Source organism: Triturus cristatus, chromosome 11, assembly GCF_964204655.1.
Source record: "Triturus cristatus chromosome 11, aTriCri1.1, whole genome shotgun sequence".
NCBI lineage: Eukaryota > Metazoa > Chordata > Amphibia > Caudata > Salamandridae > Triturus > Triturus cristatus.
In genome coordinates this window covers 706,312,924-706,327,288 of record NC_140594.1, presented here as the reverse complement: position 1 = coordinate 706,327,288, position 14,365 = coordinate 706,312,924, and the positions used below count along the sequence as shown (strand labels likewise).

Sequence of the window (14,365 nt, the reverse complement as noted above, 5' to 3'; positions counted from 1 at the left end):
TAAGTTTTTAATCTTTCTAATATCTTTAACTCTAAGAGTTCAGTAGAGGAAAATTGCTCTGCCCTCGAAGAGGGTATTTTAGCAACTCTTGATGCTGAAATACCCCTCATTTACCTAAAACCGCATCACTGACCATCTGCCCCATGATATAGCACATCCTTAAAAGAGTTAAAACAAGTCTGTAAAAGACTTGAAAGGCAACGACCAAGGTTGTATTCAGAAGAGGATAAAAATATAAAAGGGAAGTAGGTAAAGCAAAGGCTGAATACCATGCCACCACTAATATGACCACCCCTAACAGCGCAAAGAAGGTCTTTGACATTTTGCCTGATCTGTCTAACCTTGAGTCTCAAAAATGTGAAATGACTCCTTCGTAAGATCTTTGCGATACTCTTTCTGCCTTCTTTGACAAGAAGATCAGTGAGATTTTGAAGGATATTGGAGCCCCTCTTGAACTGATAGGGATGTGTCATGTGGAACCATATCTAGATGGAAGTTTAGAATCAGACCCATCAGTTTCCTCTAATACCGAAGTCACAGCGCCAAGTGTTATTGAATAACACGATAAGTCCAATCCTGTAGCTATTTGCTGTCACAAGTTCAACACTCTTTACCTAATTTCCGGGAGGCTTTTTAAGCCATTGCACTATTCACCTCATCAGGCTCTCCTCTTGACCCTCTACCACACAGAGTATGGAAAGAGTTGGCAGAGGAGCAGATCCCTTCAACACTGCGGATCTGTAACCAATCATTGGATTTGGGTACTGTCCCATTGAGCTGGGAAAGGGCCATAGTCAACCATCTGCTGAAAAAACCTATGGCAGATTCATTGGTTCTCAGTAATTGCAGGCCGATTTCACTCCTTGCTTTCTCAGTAAAAATACTTGAGAGCTTTGTTAGTAGGAAGTTGTCCCACAATTTGGAAAACCAGTCTCTTTTAGGGGAAGAACACTTTGGCTTCAGGTCAGGGCATGGGACTGAGACAACCCTACTTCTTGCCATGGATGAACTCCGGCTGAGGGTGGACAGCAGCCAATCTACAGTTCTTATACTGCTCGATCTGTCGGCCACCTTTAACACGGTCACTCATTACTCTTGTAAAAGGCCATAATATCAAACTAGGTATCAATCAGGTAGGATGGTTTATCCAAAAACAACTGACTACTTAGAATAGTGTTGAAAAAGCTGCTTTAATGAAACAGGTGTACAACTCAATAAAACAAACCTGGGGTCTCAGCCTTACATACTAAAAATACTTTGGCCTCACTATGCATGTTTATAACTATCCAAAAAACCCCTCCCCTTAACCCAACCTTGGCACAAAAACCCCAGGCAAAGTCCAACCCCCGCATCCAAAGCTTGTTTAGACAGCACATTCATAAACTCTTCTTTCTCCCCTCCAAGGTTCAACTGGGTCTTAACATGACCAACATTTCTATGCCTCAATTTAAATTGCGTACCAAAACTGCCACGCGACAGTTTACAAAGCAACAACATCAATATCTTACAACATACATAAACCCAATGAAACAGCAGCTTCCTCATCAAAACCTGATAACAGGGTGGACGAAAATTTCCATAACACGTCCAGGACCGGCTTTAGTACTGGTGGCCCCCTATGTGACAATGTTTGTTGTCACCCCCCCCCCCATAGCACCACTCATACCAGTTTAAGGTATAAGACCACTTTACATCACACATATCTTGCACGGTGACAATCATACATGTGTAAATCAGTGTATAGGAAATGTTACGTAAGAGAGAGGGCTACAATGTGTAGGAGTCACATGTAATCCATACTGGCAGGCAGTATAGTTTAAGAGCCCTTGGTATGGAAAAGCACAAATTCCGAATTTAAAATGTAACACCATTGTTAGGGCTTTTCTTTAATAATAAGAATTGATTTCTAACCAAATGAACCCTTTCTGCAATATTAGGATAAGGAAAGACTAGTCAAAAAAAACATGTAACTGTAATATATTCCTTGCAGTTTGTAAGCAGCTCTTTGAGGACAGTTAATAGCTCACTGCTCTATATTAGGATTGTAACTTTCAAAGTGCAAGTAGCAAAAGAATCACTCTGACAAAAGCATAACCAATTGAGCTATTTATAGTGTATACACTTTGTGATCTGAATGGTACACGTTCTTTGGAGCAGGCATATTAACCTTCTGTGCTATGATGAGTCAAAACTTCCACCACCAGACAAAGCTCCGGTCTCTCTCCAGGAAGGACATTAAACACCAGAGTTATCGTGACATTTTTATTGATGCTTGAAAATTTCTTGCACAAGGAACATGGCATATGGTGCTTTTAAAACGATAAACATGGCACTCCCCACCCCAAGTCAGCGCCCGGTGCGGTGGCACTGACCGCACTGCTCTAGAGCCGGCCCGAAACACATCCCTGACAGCATTCTGCCCACCCCCCAAAACTCCATGTTGATGACACACAGTTGATTCTGTCCATCAATAATAGCCAGTAGAATGTCATTGATGCATTATGTAATGCGTAACGAGCGTTGTAAACTGGTTGAATCCAGTGGTGGCTGGTGACATTTGAAGTGATGAGGCATAAAAGTTTGGCATGAGTGACCCATAAGGGGGCATAAGCGGGCCTCAGGAAGGGTTCTCCCCCGGGGAAAATTTTGAAAAAAGAGTGGGCAAATGGTGCACTTTCAAGCAAATTTGAGAAAGCAAGAAGGTCAATAAAGCAATTGTATTCAAGGACATCATTAGGGCACAGAAGAATGTAAGCCTGTAACGTGCGACACGGGCTGAAACTACTTTGTCTATTATGGAGCCTCTGGGGGTCTTTTAATAAAAACGCCTTTGTATTCCGAGAGCGTCCATGGTCCTATTGTAAGGCAGAATACAAATCCCATGCAACTGTAAGTATTACAGAAATACACCAGGACAGCTATGACATCATAACCGTTGAAACGTTCTTCCTGACGTCCAACCATTAGCTCACTGAGCCATCATTTCAGTCAGCACACTACTGTATATTTTTTCTCTATACTTCGGCAACAATGTAATTGGATGAGGCACACATCGAAATTCAGAAACTAAACATTATAACATTAACACAAATAAAGAATAAAGCCTCATCAAGATGATTGGTCCGTCAATAAGGCACGCAGACACAGATGGAAACAGTTGCTTCATGAGCGATCTTTCAGCTTCTCTTCTTCGTCCTTTGAAACGTTGACTTTGCAATTATTCATTCACTACATTCAACAAAAGGCTGTCTTAGTGTGACTTCTAGCACACATAGTGCATTCTTACATCATAACGCGTTATAAACTCTAAAAATTATGGGGGATATTCTCAAGAACGTGTGATAACTACTGCAAAAGTAGTTTAAAGCAACTCTTCACATCGCAGTCTATCGCGGGAAAATAACACTGTGTTAACGTGGTATTCTCAACACGAGGGCACCATGCAATAGACCCACCACAACGCATCAAATGAACGCGTTAAAATCAATGTGACGCCGCAGAAATGAGAAACACGAACACAAAAAAAGCGCCGATGACGCAAATCACGAAACAAAAATATGCGAAAACCAGCCACAGACCTGCAATCCCCAAGCGACATGCGGGAAAATGCACTAAAAAAGTTGGAGAAAAAAAACACATACAAAAGCCAAACAACAGCGAAGCACAATGGAGTCAGCCGGAGCAAGTGCAGAGGACAACCAGGGTCAGGGAGGGGCAAGGACAAGAAGAGTAGGAATAAGCGGTTCAGTCCACAGGAAAACAGGATCCTGATAATGGAGGTGATAGAACACCATCTACTACTGTTCGTCACCTCCACTGTGTCACTGGCAACTAAAAATGGAATATGGCAAACCATCGTGGACAAGGTGAATGCAGTCAGAGTGCTGAAGAGGACAATGGAAGAGATCAAGAGGCGCTGGACTGATATCACGCGCAAAACCAAGCAGAAACTCGCAAACAACCGGAAGGCAGCAATGCCGACTGGAGGTGGGAGCCCAGCACCACAGGGGGAGCTGGACGAGATGGAGGAAATCGTGTCCACAGTCATCAGTGGGGAGATGGTGGCAGGAGCTGGGGGCACAAACACTGCTCAACATGACCGGACACAACAGCAACAGGGTGAATACTGAACAGGGACTGGGGGACGGGGGGAGATGGGCACAATGGCACACATGCACAAGTAAGCATAGCACATCTGTGGACAAACCATGCCCCAGACCCCCAACTCCCACCAAGAGACCAATGCACCCAAGTATGCAACAACACAGCACTGTATAAGCACAGAAGTCAGAGGCACACCGCATGTAAGGGATAAGGGGCAGCCAAATCAGAACTGCAGGGGCGACTCCCTCAAAATGCGGCACACACACATCACATGCAGAGCACATCAACATTGACAACGATGTTGCACAATCCGCAACACGTCCACAACAGAACAGAGGACACAACTGATGCCGCTTGTGTGCAGAAACTGGCCAATCACATATGGCATCGGAGGGAAATGTGAGTTGACAATGTACAAGTACAAACTCACATCCGTGATGTTGTCGAAATGTCCACTGTCCCTCATCATATAGGCAGCTCCCCACAAACAGTCACAATGTAAACTGTCATTCAGTCTGAATGTAAACATGTACAATGCGTCAACACAATGTTAAACTGCATCTCCCCTTCACATTGCAGAGGGAAATTCAACACCTTCTGCAGAACAGTCCCAACCTCTCTTCTCTGATGATGAAGAGGACTACCACACCTTCGACTCCGACGCCCTCCAACAGCTCATGGAGAGCCTCCACAGCCCACTTCCAGGAGCAGGGCAGCCCAGCTGCTACGAGGAGAACCCACCCCCTGCACAGAACACACAGCAGGCAGCACCCACCACCAAAGCTGCCTTCCAGGACCCCCACGACAAACACATTGTCTTCCAACGCCGTGTGTTGGGGTGCCAGGAGAAGCTGGCTGAACAGGTGCAGGTGGGGTTCGACTGCATGGCAGACAAACTAGACGCCATACGTGAGTGTCTAAGTCCCATCAAGGACCACTCACAGTCCCTAATGGACAACCACACTATGCTCCATGCCCTCCAACGAATGATGGCTGACATTGCTAGAGTCCTGACTCAGAGACAAGAATGACTGTCTAGTCAGAGTGGCTCCAGCGAGCTCGCCCTGGAGTTGGGACTCATGCGGAGGCTCATGGAGAACATGGAGTGGATATGTGCGGAAGGAGCGGCTGCCACGGCTGCACACCAGCGAGAGGTAGCTGGGTCCCTTAATGCCATAAAGACCCTCCTCATGGCATTGCTGCCACAAGGCCTGGCGCTGATGCATGCTGCTACTACCACTCCATCCACATCTCCGGCCCCTGATGTGTTAGTGCTACACAGTGCGGTGGACATTCCACCTCCAGTCCCTGAGGTGTCACTGCCACACAGTGATGGAGACAGAACACCACCACCCACATGTGAAGCACCTGAAACAGCAGAGGACGAAGATGCAGATGAATCTGCCCTCGTGGTCAGAAGTAAGCGGTAGCATTAATCTCCGCCATATGGCCTGTTACTGCTTGGTTCTGCCCTCTGCATCATCACCTTCCACTGTCCCCTGATGCAGTCTGCGACACTCACCTTGGACCTCGACATGGACTGCCATATTCTGTTTGTTCACCAATGACACAGCTATCAGACTGCGGAGTGAACTCTTCCTCTACTGATGTACTTGTCATTCCCTGAAGGACTCTGGCTGGCCCTCCATGGGCAAACAATGGGGTTTGCATGGCCTTGTAGTGCTCCAGCTGCTACACACCACTGAATGTGCAATAAACATTAATTTTGACACTGATGTGTCATGTCTATGATCTTGCAAGTGTGGAGGTGTAGATGCATGTAGGGTCAATGATTTCACCTTACGTCCATGTTGCTCATGTTGTGGGACTTGGGTCACTGGGTGACACATTGCCGATTGCGTGCCGGGTGGCGCCGACACTAGAACGGAGACACATGCACTAGCCACTTACTTGTCCAGCCCAGAACGGAACCACTCCCAGAACCCGGGGATCAATGTTCACACCCTTACGATGGACTGGCATATGACAGGCCAGCCCACTCCGCTTACGCTCACGGGAGGGACGACAATGCTACATGTCCCAGGTCTTCCCAGTAGGGATCTGCTGCTCACAGGTCTAGTTGTCAGCATGCCACAGCCACTCCCTCACAGCTGGTTTACACCCACACCACACCCATCCAGCACAGCCGTCACAGGACATGTGGCCCTGCCAATAAAAAGGGCCTGGCACACGTGCTGGACGCCATTTCCACTCTGCAACTGGGTGTCTCCGTGTGGTTATCATTTATGTATGAGGGCCTAAGGCCCTGCCACCTCACATTGCCCAGTGCCGGGGGTGACATGATGGCATCCGCACCACGGGACTCAATCATAAAGGGTCCATGGCTTGTGGTGCACAGACTTGGTGGCACCGGATACACTACGGCAGGCACAGGCACACCACCACGGGACGGTGTCTTTCGGTGCACTGAGGTAGGGGCACCTTAAGTGCTGAGTGGGTGTGCAGCCTACGATGATGTGCCATCCAGGCGGTCCAGAATGGTGGCATTAGTGTGAGCCCTGCAAGACTGCATTGTAGGCCTGAGCCAGCGGGCAGTGTGGGCCTACCGCCATGTGGCATCGCCTTGCGGTTCACAGAGTTAGTGGCACCTCTAGGGCTGAGCGGGTGTGCAGCCTGCGATGAGGTCGTGTGCACTGATATGTTCTCTGCCATAGCAAAATCAAGACCCAGAATCAAGTGTGTAACCTGGTGGCCCGCGCTGCGGGACTGCATGATGTGGAGGGTGCCATGGTCCGGGCCCCCGGCTTGGAGCTCCCACCGGCACGTGGTGGGCCCTCGTGGAGACACGCCGGTGGCGGAAGGTGAGCAGTGAGGCCTGGTTATGCAGGGGCGGGCCATCTCCACTGGGCGGCGGGAAGGGCTGGGGTGCAGCAGCCTATGTGCGCAGGGACGGGCAATCGATGATGGCCTGTGCTACTGTATGGACTCTGCCATTCACGTCACTGGTAACTGTTTCCGATGAGGGACCTGGGGGACTGCAGTGTGTACCGGCACGTGGTTGGAGACACACCGGTGGCTGCAGGTGAGCAGTGAGGCCTGGGTCTGCAGTGTCTGCACTCTCTCTCCCGCTCTTTCTCTCTCTCTCCCTCTATTTCTCTCTCTCTCCCTCTCTTTCTCTCCCTCTCTCTTTCTCTCCCTCTCTCTTTCTCTCCCTCTCTCTCTTTCTGTCTCCCTCTCTCTCTTTCTGTCTCCCTCTCTCTCTCTCTTTCTATCACCCTCTCCCTCTCTCTATCTCCTCTCTCTCTCTCTCTCTCTTTCGCTCTCTCTCTCTGTACTTTGATGGGCGCATGACACACCTTCTTATCTGTATTTCTGTCTTGAAGGCTGTGACTTAAAGAATGCCCAGAAAAGACCCGCCGTGCCTCTTCAAGATTGTTGTTTTTTGTTTGATCTGTAATAAAGGTTTTCTTTGGATTATCGGATATGAATGTATGATTTCCATTTTTCTAGCCACAACTGTATGTTAGGTGATGTGATTGTGCGACTTCAGGCGATTTGTTTGGTTCATGGTTTTGTGGAGTTGATGTGCATTCTCTTTGTCCATAGGCGGGGTGGGGTGGGGTCGAGGGGGGTTGTTTTTGCCTTATTGGGGCTCCGGGCTGCATGTTCAGTTGCTCGGGGGCATCTGTTGTTCTTCATGTTTGGCTATGGGCTGTGCTCCCTTGGCTGCTGCCGGTTGTCGTCCGACTTTACACCAGGTCAGAGCAGGTGTTAAAATCCTGCTGCTAACGCGCCTTATTGCCTGTTTTGGGATCGTATCGCCAATCTGGCTGGTCTTTGAGAATGTTGTGGAGTGCTGCTGTCGCCGCTTTTTGCTCGGAAACGCCTAGTCTGCATCTCATTAGCGATAGTTGCCGGGGCTATACATGGATGCTATCGCCGGAAAACTGGTGATATCGGCTGTTTGTACCGGCTTGTGAATGGGGCGATAAATTTATCACGAATTTGGCTGCGATAAAGTGCCGATAACTCGGCGATAGGTCCTTGAGAATATGCCCCTCAGAGTCCTTTTATGTTCCTTGAAAGCCACCCAACACTTCCTTTTCACATATGTGAATGCCCTTAAAATGGGATTAATAGATCTTGGTGCAGAGTCTCTGGTCTGGACTGGACCAACACCGATGCCAAGGAGCTTCGGTTCTTAATATATCAACGATCTATCATGAACCTTATCTACCGAGTGAAAATACTGCCTTCCCAATACATTTTCATGCTTCTCTGGGCGAACACTAGAAGCACTGCACATACAATAAAACTGAAATCCTGAATGAACTTTTCTTACCAATGTCCTGACACTCGCTCGCATCATTTAATTTCCCTGACTCATGCCAACCCACTTACCATGGCACATCAGGAACTATTCTCGGGTTAGCATTTACAAATGCAGGAAAAAAATCGTGCTGATGCTGCACAGCTTTTACCAGTCCGAAATACTTTGTAGGGATGTCATAAATCCTGCCGTGCACTACACCACGGGAGACAATTGTATGTTTTTATACAACCACAATTGCACGTGCAAAAAATAGCTTCATGAATCACCTGCCTGTGTTGCATGCAAAGTTTCTTTACTTTCTCCATATGCAAGACTTACTTACACACAGGAACATTTTTATGTATATTTCTTGTGAATATTGTTTTTGAATTTGAGAACCCACCTTACATGCAAGCAATGTTCGATGTTCTTAAGTACATCCAGGGACATCTTAAGGATTTTGTGGGCCCTGGGCCATAGGTATTTTGGGGGCCCCTGTTTGGAGCAATTTTGAATGTATAATCCAATTTCAGCTCTTTCATGCTCTCTCTGTCCAGGTCACTGACAGTGCACAGACTCATTCCTCCAAATTCTAAATGTAGTTATATCTAATATTCAGGGAGAATGATGTTTGTTTTCAATATTGTAACACAGCAGCAACTCACCGATATTACTGCTAACACTCTCTATGACTCCCTCCCATTTCTCATATGTTTGGTTCTTAATTGATCTAAAAGAACGTTTTTTTATAGATGTTGCATGAAACATGACCGCAACATTTCTCTTCAAAATGTCTGTAATAGACTCTCACACACTACCCACAATAAAAGTAAATTAAAGGAAAACAGTATTTAAAACAATCTGTTTAATAATTGTTCAAGGTCATCAGGGCAAGATTCTACAGAACGGAGGTGGCATTATCTGGGGGCTCCCTGAATGACTGGGGCCCTGGGCCAGTGTCCACTTTGCCCATGCCTTAAAATGTCTCTGGGTCCATCATATAATTATTGCTTTGAAATTGTATCTGACGTTGCACAGCTCATCGTACAAATAGCGCAAATGACGTCAGTTAAATCACCACGTACCTCAGCTCTGATGGTCCACAGCAAGGTCCTGCCGATCGGGGGCCCAGCGGCATCACAGGGAGAGTCACTGACTGTGCGAGGTGACGGCGGTCATTCATGTTAGATGGAGTGAAGCCCTGTGGCCTCAGGCTGTCTGGTTACTCCACCTGCATGAGGCAAAGGGGGGAAGGTGAGGGACAGGGCTCTCTCCACATCCAGAGATTTCCAGGGTCAAAAATAGTTGAACTCTCCCACAGAGGTGAGGACCACCACAAGAGCCCAAATGATGCTCTACCTCTGAGGCTACTGGGACTGTCTGGTGACGCAAGCGTGAATCCTGCAACTGCACTCATGCTCTTTTTAGCATGAAAGAAGTGTCAAGAATGGATGGAGCAGGCTAACCCAGCGCTCCTTTTGTGACTAGGGGCCTGTGTCTGCAGTCACTCTGCAGTTACACAGCTACTGGATTGGGAGGGCAGAAGTGCGCATGTTGGTCTGCCTGTAGCAAGACAGCCACCAATCTGATATGCACACTCCCCACTTTTCTTGTCATGGCTGCTATTGTCAATCAGTAAGAATCACCCCCGCCGTTAGCAGTCACATCATAGAAATGGTAATGAGAGTGAACCAATTTTAATAATGTATTTATTATTGGTTGGTTTACTGCTGCGCTCGCTGCAAGCCCGACGCAGCTAGTAGCAGCACTCCGACCAAGTCCACACCACCCTCCAAGTGTAGTAGATGAGCAAAAAGAATCTCTGGTGGAAGCAATAAGGAAACAAATATCCAGAGGCAGACGGGCAGGAGCACCAGGCCCAAACGGCATACCACCGTTGCTATACAAACAGGATCCTGACTTTTGGAGCAACGTACTAGTCCCAGTTAAAGGACATGCTCCAAGAACTACAGCAATCCCAGAGTCATGGAGAGGCTCAATCATCAGCCCTATACACAAGCAAGGAGCGAGGTCTGGTCCAAACAACTATCGCCTGATAGCCCTCATAGATACCAAGGCTAAATACTACGCGGGGATTGTATTAAAAGATTTGGTTAGCTGGTCCTCCGGAAACTGCATTATACCCACAACTCAAACAGGTTTCCGTCAAGGGCATGGAACCATAACTAACATAATGACCTTAAGTATGCTCATGGACACAGCGAAGCAAGGTAAATATCCCCTATACCTCTGTTTCATAGACTATTCAGCAGTCTTTGATCATGTCGACCGTGCCAGGCTCTGGCAAAAGCTGAATGAATGGGGGATACCACCACCCCTCCTAGACCAAATTATACAATTGCACACCAACACATGGATTAGAATTAAACTAGGCACTGGGAAGTATCTCTCAAGCAGAATCACCACTACAAAGGGGTTAAAGCAAGGATGCGTTTTGGCCCCTTTGTTATTTATCCTTTTCCTGGCGGACTTGCCGGCAGAATTGGACAGTTGCTCCTCACACGCCCGAAGCTAGGTGGCATGACATTGACAAACCTACTCTATGCTGACGACTCAGTGCTGATCAGCAGAACTCCAATAGGACTCCAGCACCTTCTAGATGCTACCTACAAATTCTCACAATGGAATGCTTTAAAAATAAACTTCAAAAAATCGAAAGTTACGGGAGTAAAATTCGGTATTTGGCCAGCAAACGTTTAGACCAAGTAACAAACTATAAATACCTGGGCGTGCTTTTAGATCAAAATAGCTCTTTTAAGCCACAGTTGGAATCCCTACGAAGGAAGGGAGTTATGACCTACTTGGCACTAAAACCCCTGAAGAAACTGCTGCCAAACCTAACGCTTGATCCCTTTCTAAAGCCAAATTGCAGCCAACAATCACTTATGGGAGTGAATCTTTGACTGGAAGAGACGCAGCAATTCTTGGCAGCATAATAGCAACATCTTACTGAGCAATATTCCAGCTCCCCAAATACGTTTCACCTGCCCAAATAAGGCTGTAATGTGGCCTCCAGAACCAGGTAACAGAAAGAAAGGGAGCCTTTGTAAAAAGCTGTCACAAAATCAGAGTTGCTGACACAGGGTCCTTGAATAATCAGCTCTGGCTTGAGATGTCCTGCACTGGAAAACTGCCAGCCAATGTGTACCTTCAGGAATCCATACACACTCTAGGTCTGATAGACGCCTGGAACACCTCAATGGGCCACTCGGTTTTTAAAAAACTAGTAACAAAGTCAACAAGACTCATATCAGCCATAGAGGACAAGAAAGCGATGTCTAAACGTGATCATGGATGGGTTGTGCTTAAAAATTATGATGTTCTTAAACCCCAACCCTATCCCAAGGTCGGCACTAAGCTTGTGACCAAGGAAAAATTCCTAAGACTCCGCTTGGGAGTTGGCCCAATCAATCTGTTTTTACCACCGTGGGAAAGAAGAGGGGGAGACCAGCTTTGCCGTCTGTGTGCCAGTGACACTGAGACTCTAATTCATATCATATGTATATGCAAGAAGCTAAAAAACATATGGACAACTCTGTTAAAACCACAGTTTAACCAGCACGGAGTAAGGTCCTGTAGGCAGGCTGTGATGCTGTGCTTTAATCCAACTTTAGTACAGCTAAACTGTCGCCTTACACATTTTTTTTACCTAGCAGCATTGAGGCTGAAAAAATCTACCCTCAACAGTTAAGCTCTACCCACGCACAATGGTTATGGGCACTACAAGAACCAGCTCCGTAATATAACGCAATGTCACATCACAAATGCACCTGGTTAACGCAACCAGGGGTAACAGAGTGCTGTAATTGCTGCACTGGACCACTTTACTGCCTTAAACAGAAAGTTCTTATCCAATTGACTTTTAACAGACTAGTAAAACTGCGCCAGTGGTGCTACTACCTTAGAGATTATTTCATGTCTTTTTATCTATAAAACAAATGCATTTTAAAATGTGTAACTTTTGTATTAGTGCAATATTCCTCAATTTTACTGTTAATGAACTGTATGCAATGGTTTTAATTAATCACGAATAATAACATTTTCTGATAACTGATTACGCTGCAAGCTTGGGGGCGCTTCTCCGCCATTAAGCAGGAACCACTGCTGGTTGAATGCAAATTCCCTTACATTTAACGAGCAAAAAAATGAATTATTCTGCTGTTCTGCAAATAAAGTCCCATGATACTGCCCTCTGTTTTGTGGCCACTCCCAACTGGACAAAAGCTATCTCTTTGGCCGATTTATGTTGGGATGATGATCGTTCACTATACGCTCAAAACGTATCAAAGTACCCCCTGGGCGTGCAGACACTGTGAGGCACTCTTCCTCGTTTGAAGCTTTGGATGATGACACTGTGAGGCATTTTCCTCCTTTGATATTGTGGGTCAAGAACAACTCTATTTTTCGTATAAAGACTGCAATGATTCATACTGTTTCTTAAGCCCTGATGAAGTTACCAAGCTTGGGAACGAAACGCGTTTGCTGAGCTGCTTTGTTGTAATAAGGAATTACACATGAAAATAAAGAACATAAATAAACGTTTTTGAAAAATTACTACCCTTGCCTTGCCTTCAACATCTGACACACCTCCCATTGGTTTATAAACATCTGTCTCTTCCCGACATGGTCCACAACCTTGGGGTGACCATTGACACCAAACTATCTATAGAGAACCATGTTAATAAAGTAGCAGGGACCTGCTTTGCACTTTTGCGTGATCTTAGTAGGCTCTTCCCACTGCTGCCAACTCAATTTAAATATCTAATAGTGCACAGCGTTATTCTGAGCAGGTTAGATTGCTGTAATGCTCTGCTACTTGAAGAGAACTGGACTATCTTATCAACAAATTGCATAGAGTCCAAGCTTTAACTGAAAAAGTGGCATTAAACAGACCCTGTAGGGCATCTGCCCTCGATGCAAAGAATGAACTACACTGGCTCCCTCTGAAGCAGAGGATAGCCATTAAGTCTTTGTGTATCATCTTGAAGGCCCTACAAGGCATGGATCCTGTGCCCTTACAACAGAGCCTAAAGAGATATACCACAGGTAGATGCCTCTTTTAAGATTTAGCAAACCTCTTGTGTGTAACTAGATTCTGCAAGACCATACACGGCGGTCGGGCCTTTACAGTTAATGAAGCCCAATTAAGTAATAAGTTGCCAGCTACTCTCAGATCTTTAACTGATCTACAGCACTTTAGGATGGCCTTGAAGACTTGGATCTTCCCTAAGTAACCATGTGGTCTTCTTGTGCTCACTTTTACAGCCAGTATGTTACGATGAAGGCTCTCAGTGCCAGGATACCTGTAAGATGACAGTTTTTGCTCTATAAATGTTATAAATAAATAATTAATAAATATTTTGGTTGCAATAAACCAATAAAAGTGCACAGACATACAATGAAGTGACATGGTTAAAAATCCATCAACACCCTTTTTTGACAGCACTCTTTAAAAAAACTAGCAATATAAAAGATAGTCTCTTCCATTGAAGCCATTTGTAGATACATCAAAGCTGGCCTCACTTGGTTAAAGTTCTAATCTTTGAACAATTTTAAAATAAACTTCTTCCACAAATCTACATAGTGCCCACAAAACATGACAAAGTGCATCATGTCCTGCGCTGAAAAGGAATAACACCCACATGGACTCAGGTTTTCATTCTGTGCCACCCTCTTGACACAACCAATAAATAATACACCAGATTTAACCTGAACCTAGTTAATAAAACATGATGGTACAAGTTAGAAACAAGTCAGGTAAAGTTTGATTGGCAAAGATAGTTTCAATAGGACATGGATACATACCTAGAGTTTAACTAACTCATTTGATTCTCTTAAGGACCTTTTATATAAGTAAACATTTTTTGATTCAATTAAGGTCAAAATTGGTGATACAGGCGGGTGTTTTAAAATGTTCAACGGGGCCTAAAGCCGTAAAAACGATCTTGAGGTAGTTAAGTCAAGGAA

At 45.7% G+C, this 14,365-nt stretch overlaps 1 long non-coding RNA gene across 2 annotated transcripts in view; it reads right to left on the bottom strand.

Moving 5' to 3' along the window:
- The window catches only part of LOC146785348 (uncharacterized), a 282,652-nt gene that overhangs the window by 117,094 nt on the left and 151,193 nt on the right, over nucleotides 1-14,365 (bottom strand). For both annotated transcript variants that reach the window (XR_014970968.1, XR_014970969.1), the window contains one exon: nucleotides 9,463-9,608. This is a non-coding gene — a long non-coding RNA (uncharacterized LOC146785348). The remainder of the gene's footprint in view (nucleotides 1-9,462; nucleotides 9,609-14,365) is intronic.